The 8,030-nt window shown below is 43.7% G+C and overlaps 1 long non-coding RNA gene across 1 annotated transcript; it reads left to right on the top strand.

The window, feature by feature from the left end:
- The first annotated feature begins 205 nt into the window (after positions 1–205).
- On the top strand, positions 206–1,707 carry LOC129509843 (uncharacterized). Its single transcript, XR_008664420.1, has 2 exons — positions 206–422; positions 1,063–1,707. It is a non-coding gene; the product is annotated as an uncharacterized LOC129509843 (long non-coding RNA).
- The last annotated feature ends 6,323 nt before the right edge of the window (positions 1,708–8,030 follow it).

The following is an 8,030-nucleotide window of genomic DNA, read 5'->3' as shown; positions in this document are numbered from 1 at the left end:
GAACACCCAGCCGGGACGACCGCTCGCGAGGTGGCGGTCACGTGGCCCCGCGGGCGAGCGACGCGGCCGCCAGCCAATGGCGCGGCCCGGCCCGCGGGGGTCCCGCCCCCTGGCTGCTCTCCTCCTCCCCATTGGCTGTCGTGAGCCGCGGAGCCAGGAGTTCCCGAATCTTAGGCATAGGCCTCCTCCGCGCTCGCGCTCGCGCTCGCGCTCGCGGGGACGTGTCACCCGCTCTGCACCTTAACTCTGGACGCGTGGGGAGGAAAAGAGACCCGTCGGCGGAGACCCGGAAGCTCTCTGTCTCGAGCTGTTAAGTGGTGTGCGTTTGCGCGGGGCAAGGTCCTTGTCCCCGACTCCTTGGGACCCACTTCCCTCCCGCCTCCGCTCTGCAGACGGGGCCTGAAGGCCCAGGATGGGGAAAGGTCAGATGGGAAGTTAGGCGCTTTGCCCCCAGGGTAACCCACTCTCCACTGAAGGTCCCAAGAGCCGGAGTTGCCTTTTCAGATGTGAATAAAAATATAAGGATAAATATGAGATGAGATTCCAGCCTCTTTTAAGATCCTCAAGAGGCTTTTCTTGACATTTGTTAATCAAAATCAAATTCCTCCCTATTCTTTTGAGGCCCTGAATGCTCTGGGCCCGCCCTGGCACCTTTCTCCTCGCTAGGTATCCGTCTTTCCCTCTCTGCTCTCCACGCATCTGGCCTCCTTTGCCCGCCAAGCTTGTTCTCCTTTGGGACTCGGGAACACTGCTGCTTAATGCCTGGTTTCTTTCTTGTCTCAGGTCTGGGCTAAAAGTTGGAGCTCCCTCCCCCCCCCTCCCCCCCCCCCCCCCAGCGAGGCCCACGTATGTATCCTGCCAGTCACATCCTACGGTGTCATCCTGCTTTAATGATCTGCCCCCTAGCTGGGCGCTCTCTGATACCGAATTCGTGTTTATTCTTTTCTTCCTCCTGTTGATAGCCTCCAGGGTGGGAGGGCGGGTGCCAGTAGCCTTGAGTGGAAGGTCAAGAACAGCTGCGAAAGAAGAAAAGTGGTTCACTTCCTTTCTTTCCCTTTCCAGTGAACCTCGTCACAGTAATTTTAAGTAACTCCATTTCTTGTCTAGAGATGATCCTCATGTTTCCATCAACCATCAGATCCAGAGCTTCCAGAAGTCACAAGCCGTATTGGGAATCAGAACACCTGGATTCTACTCCTCTTGCTGTCCCTTGTAACCAGGGTTAAGTCAATAGGCATGATGAGTGTTCTCATGTCTCCAATATAGTTAGTTGATTGCTCCCGGCCTGCCAACTCACACCTAATGTACCCCTCCTTCCAAGTCCTGGAGAGGGTCAAGTAAAACAACGAATGTAAGGTACTTTGCCGACTCCCTGTAGGCTACAAAACATACAATGGCAACAGATGCTGATTTCTGGATGTATATTTCTGGATGCACAAAACTCTTTCCATTTATTTTATTTAATCCTTATAGCCACTTTCGAGAAGGTCCTGTAGGTGAGGAAATGAGACTCAGAGGTGTTAGGTGACTTGCCCAAGGTCCCAGCTAATAAGTGACATAGATATGATTTTAACTCAGTTACATCTGACTGCAAAGCCCACTTTTAACCACCACACCCACTATTTTGGTCAAATGTAAGAATCCACCTTGCATCCTTGCATGTAATAGACACCAATAAAAACTGGCGTCTATTTAATAATTTAATAATGGCTATGGTTTTCTTTCTCTTATTCCATACTTTTTAATCCACATTATGGATGAGGAAACTGATGGTCCGAATATTAAGTTATTTAAGAGATCACACAACTGGTAAGTAGTGGATTTTGAGGTGGGATAGAGATGGATTTTGGAACTGCCAGATGCCAAGACACAAGAACAGGTGCTATGACCTAATGCAAGGGGAAGGTGCTAGAGAGGAAGTTTAGGCAAGTCATTGGTGCCTCTCTCCTTCCCAGTTCAGCATCTCCAACTGTAACTTAATGCAGTGGGCCTCTGTGCCTCCCTTCACACACATGCCCAGGGCCCCTGGAAGCGGACTTTGGTCTGCCATTCCTACCTTATCCTTGTCAATGCTTAGGTCCCTGCAGGAATCTAAGAGGCAAAACAGATTACCAAATCCTTGCTATTCTGCTTTTCCTCAATAACAGGAGGTCAGCTGCCCCAGCCAGCCAGAACCCAGATCTGTTTACCCCTCCCATGTAAGCCTGGATATTTTCCTCCTGTTGGTCTCAGGGTTCACAGAGGTGCTGGCAGCTGGAGGGTCACGTATTATAGCCATTACTCTGTCCTAAACTGCTTTCCAAAGTGTAACTAAACTGAGGGTGTTGTGGGTCAACAAGTAAGTCATTTCAGGTGAGAGGCCACGTCAGGATTTACCTCTGCAGCACTTTCTGACCAGTCACACTTCCCAGGTAGTACAGGTCACTTGCTCGGAGGCCTTGCTATAGTGGGCCCCAGACTGACTCCCATTATTGAATAGGCTATTCCCGATTTGCTATTCTGATTTATTTTCACTGCTATGGGTTAACTTTACTTTTTTAAAAAAGTGATTGTTCTTGAAAATGGGTAACATGTATAAGTAAATAAATTCAATAGATCAAAGAGTTTAGGATGAAAAGTAAGTCTCCCACACTATCCATTCTTACCCCATTGTTCCTTCTGGAGTCAAACACAGCACCGGTTTCCTGTGTTAGCTTCCGGTTATTCTATACCAGCAGTTCTCAATCCTGGCTATACATCAGAATCTCCTGGAGAACTTTTTTATTTTTAAGATTATATTTATTTATTCATGAGAAACATGGAAAGAGTTAGAGAAATAGGCAGAGGGAGAAGCAGGCTCCCTGTGGGAAGCATGATGTGGGACTAGAACCCAGGACCCCAGGACCCCAGGATCACAACCTGAACCAAAGGCAGATGCTCAACCACTGGGTCAGCCAGGTGTCCCTCTCTTAGAGAACTTTTAAAAGATAACAATGTTTGGGTCCCATTCCCAGATATTATGTTCGAATTCAAGTAGAATGCCTGAGCTCAGGCATTGATATATTTAAAAAAAAAAAAACCCAGGAGATTCTAATGCCAACACAGGATTGGCAAACCAGTGATCTATGCATATACAAAACTATTTCTTTTTAAATAGAAGGGACAATATACGCTATTTTACACTTTTAAAAAATTAATATTATACATTGAAGACTGTTCCATATCAGTGCATAAAGAGCTGCTTTCTGGCTATCTACCGCTGAATAACGAATCATTCCAAAACTTTTAGTGGCTCATCATTTTGCTAATTTGCAGTTTCTGTGGGTCAGGAATTTGCTAAGAGCTTGACTGGGTGGTGTCTCATAGACCTATAGTCAGAAAGTGGCCAGGTTGGGGACAGGGCATAGGGATCAAGCTGAAGGCTGTCTGGGCCTCTCCTTGTGGCTCTGTGTGGGCCAGTTTGGGCTTCCTCACACTATGGCAGTCTCAGAGAAGTCTCTGTTTAAATGACAGCTAAAGGCTTCTAGAGCCAGTGTTCCACCAAAGAGGACACTGGATAAGCCTTTTACAATCCAGCCTTCCAGCCTTGAAAGGCTCATAGCTTCACTTCTATTGCACTGAGTAGGTTGAAAATCATAAAAGCCTGACCAAGGGGTGCTGACTATGTGGTTCAGTTGGTTAAGCTCAGATCTTGATCTCAGGGTCTTGAGTTCAAGCCCTACATTGGGCTCCATGCTTTCTGTAGGCATGGAGCCGAAAGAAAGAAAGAAAGAAAGAAAGAAAGAAAGAAAGAAAGAAAGAAAGAAAGAAAGAAAGAAGAAAAGAAGGAGGGAGGGAAGGAAGGAAGGAAGGAAGGAAGGAAGGAAGGAAGGAAGGAAGGAAGGAGCAAGCGAGCCTAACTAATTTCAAGGGTAGGGCAGTAGACCGCAAATCTCCATGGGAGAGGTGTCAAAGTCACATTATAAGAAGGATGTGGGATGGGAAATATTTTTTTTAAGATTTTATTTATTCATGAGAGACAAGCACAGAGAGAGGCAGAGACATAGGCAGAGGGAGAAGCAGGCTCCCCACAAGGAGCCCGATGTGGGACTTGATCCCGGACCCCAGGATGATGCCCTGAGCCAAAAGCAGACACTCAACCACTGAGCCACCCAGGCATCCCTGGGATGGGAAATATTATGGCTATCTTTGGTCACAGCAGCTGAATAGTATTCCAGTGTTTGGGTATACTGTCATTTATTTAAGCATTGAGGGACATTTATGTTGTTTCCATTCTTTTAATATTACAAAGGGTGCTTTGAACTATTATGGATGTTTTCCTTCTGCTCCCTATCCCCACTCCTTAGAAGGGGCTTGGTCTTTTGATCACTTACCTCTCAGGGCCACTGTGCAGCAGGACAGGAAGTAACCATTCTCAGGCTCAAGAAGAGATCCCCTCCCTCTTTGGACCTTTGAGGGAAATTGTGCTGAACTGTCCCAGACAAGGAAAGAATGGAGAGCCAAGTCATTGGGGGAAAGGAGATTTTTGAAAGCCTCCCTAAGGTTGATGTGGGCTTGGCCTTGTAGGACACTTGAGTGGCAAGGATCTAGACCTTTCTCTACCCTGGGCAGGCAGGAAATCCTCCCACATGGGTTGCCCTGGGAGGCTGGAGGACCTTTGAGCCCCTGGGAAGAGGAGAATTGTGGGCCTTTCAGGGGCCATACCAAACGGAAAGAGGGCCACATTTATGGTATCAGGGTGAACGGAAGGCCAGAGGGCTGTTCCCTGGCTGCCCTGAGTTAGACTGACAGACTTTCACATGAACCTGGGGTGGGCAGCAGTCACAATAATTATCCAGATTAATATCTTGCCAGCACTGTGGGATGGGGGCTTGGAACAGAGAACATTTAATCTGGAGAAAGAAAAGACATGTGACTCTTAACCAGGGTAAAAAAGCATAATTCACTTTTCCTACAAATATTTAGGTACAGAAAGTAATCTGTTATTTGACTTGTCTCAGCAATCACAAGCCCCAGAGTTCCAGATTTGTTCCTTCACAGGTATGTGTCAGGTGCTATGGGAGACGGTCATTCAAAATAGAACATGATCTTTGCATTAAAATATTGACTTTCCCACTACTTCTTTACTTAAACTTTTACTTAAACTTTCGTATTTTGGGATAGCCAAGGAAAATCTTCAAAGATTAGTAATGAAGTTGTTCTGTCTTTCAGGTCAAGTTTTTTAATAACAAGGTAAGAAGATAACCAGGCAAGTATGCAAAGATTTCACCACAAAAATATTCATTGAGAATACCAAAAAATTAGAAAGAGCCTAAATAACCAACAGCTAGAAATACATTAGACAAGTTATGATTCAGTCACCCAACAGAAGTCTATGAGGCCATTAAAGAAGAATATTTAATGGCACAGAAAGATGTTTGCATATGTTATTAAATGAATAAAATACAAGATTACATAGTCACAGTTACATTATGAACATATTTATATGATTAGAAAAGAAGGATGTACATCAAAATGTTTCTCTGGGTGGTAACCATTCTGTTCTTTTTATTTGCCTGTATTTCCTCAATTTTCTATAACAAGATGTATAACTTTATAAAGAGAAAAATAATAAGAATTTTTGCTTATAAAAGAATGGGAAAATAGATATATTTGCATTACTTCTGTTTTCTACAAATACCACTGCCTCATATTCCACTATATTATCATTATTAAAGGTTACATTTATTGAGAACTGGCCATCAACCAAGTTCAGTAGATACACTGCCTCCAATCCTCACAACAGCGCTCTAAGTATTGTTATCCACAATCTGCACATGAGAAAACTGGGACTAGAGATTAAGTAATCTGCCAAATGTCAAAGTTTGTGAATGATATAGGAAGAGGATTCAAACTCAAACCACTCTGCATCCAAAGCCCAGGTATACTCTCCTATTTGTTGCCTTTCTACTGCTATGGTCACAGGGCAGGTATTTAGGACCTAATTTTACTTGTCTTTTCAGGATTCCCTAGAGTTCCTAACTATTTTTGAGTTACAGATTCCTTTCAGAATCTGACCTTTGGGAAAATGAACAGAAGGTTAAAATGCACTTAGGACAAACTTCTACTAGACGCATCCACTGACCCATATAAGACCCTGAAAGTCAAACAAGGAGAACATCATGGACTAGCCGAGTAGCAAGGATCGACCAACAGGTAACACAAGGAGTTGAATAAAGTTACTAAGTCAACAGATGACTGGACAATTAGGAAATGATAACAACCGTAGGTCAAGGGTATGAACACGTGAAACATGGAAGTGAGCCAAGCTAAGTATAAACGAGGGTGGAGACCAACCAAACTATTTCTTTCAGCAGTTCTAAGGATGTAGCTAGAGAATGGCCTTCTCTTTTGTGGCCTCACAAGGACATGGGGTTTGGCAAGCCTGAAGAGGAAAGGCCTTCAACCAAGAAATGGAGACCAAGTCAACATTGGACACCAGTGAAATGTTCTGAAGGGGGCCACACAGTGCCAAGTTTCCTATAGGGATCCAATAACACACAAATTACCCAGGCCTACCCCATTCTTTCTTATGTTTCTCTTTCCCAGTCAGCCAGGATGTCTTCAACAGCCTTCCTCTTGCTTCTATGCCCACTCACTTCTCTTCACTCTCTCAACCTCCATCCTAGACCTGTTCTTTTCCTCTGGGAAGATTGAGACAGCTTCCTTACTGACTTCCTAGCCCCAGACTCATCTTTCTAATGCTGGTGTTTGAAACCTCTTTGCCAAGTCCTCAGCTTGTATACCTTCAAAGACAGGGAGCACACTATCTTCAAGTTAATCCAGTTCGTCTTTGAAAGTTGTGATAATTAATGACAATAGGATAACTACTTTTAAATTGAACCATATATAAATTGTTGTTTGTGTAGGACAAAAATAGTCAAATGGGATGATTTGAGTCATCTAACTTTTCAAAACTTTTCACTTTTTTCACCCATGAAACATGGATCTTGGAATAGAGATCATTCTAAATAAATGGTTCTAGGTAGTCTTTCAAAAGAATCCTTTAGCAAGGCTTATGGTCAGGGATGGACAAGTCAGCTGTTTCTGGTCAGTCATCCCTCTGAGCCCATCTGGAGTCATGGATCCAGATGTGTTTGAGACACATTATTAGATGTTTCTGTGAACTGGGAAATCAACAAAACCTTGAAGGAAGACAAGACTTTTTCAAAGTCACAGAATGAATCAGTGGCATTGCTGGGCCTACAGTCTTGTTTTCTTCTTTCTAGTAGTATTGTTTCTTTTTCAAGACTAGACTACAGAAAAAAATCTTTCCTAACCCTACTGGTAGTCCCTGTTCCCAATAAAAGAAGTTTCAGATTTCCTTCTGCTGATACCTGAAATCAGGACCATTTGGCAAGCAAGTTAGGAGGTCACCTGCTGCAAACATCTGCTTATATGTACCTACCCAACGATTAGAACTGAAGTTTTTCAACAGGCTCGATTTCCTCATTCTGGCATATTGAAAAGTGAGGTAAAAGTAGATTTCTTACAAAACTGTTGCTTCCTTGATGGGCACTAAGGAGGGGACTTGATGGGATGAACACTGTGTATTACACTATATGTTGGCAAATTGAATTTAAATAAAATATTCTTTAAAAAACAGTTGCTTCCTAAGCCAGTTGCAACTAACCCAATATAACCCATTGGTATATTGTGATAAAATACTTGGGCTGGGTTTTTTTGGAGATTTTAAGAAAAGGTAAAGTTTTACTCCTATCTTCAAAGAGCTTGAGTTTGGTGAGAGGACAGATGAGCAGAAGTAATACAACCTAGAATGAAGAAACTCCTATTGGAATGGAAGGAAACCAATAGCTTAGGGGTTCCAAATAGAAAAAGAGTCTAATTGAGGCATCAAAGAATCTATGGAGGGAATGGCATTTGAACTGGACAAACAGGAGGCACGGCAGGTATGAAGGTGCAAAAACCAGAATGAAAAACAGTAGGGTGGAGCTTATAGTGTTTACAGAGAAATTGTGAAAAACAAAGCAGAAAGAGTTTTGGAGCCACAT

The sequence above is a fragment of the Nyctereutes procyonoides genome, unplaced genomic scaffold, assembly GCF_905146905.1.
Source record: "Nyctereutes procyonoides isolate TBG_1078 unplaced genomic scaffold, NYPRO_anot_genome, whole genome shotgun sequence".
Lineage (NCBI taxonomy): Eukaryota > Metazoa > Chordata > Mammalia > Carnivora > Canidae > Nyctereutes > Nyctereutes procyonoides.
Note: the sequence above shows the minus strand (reverse complement) of the source record. Positions and strands in the feature narration are given on the sequence as shown.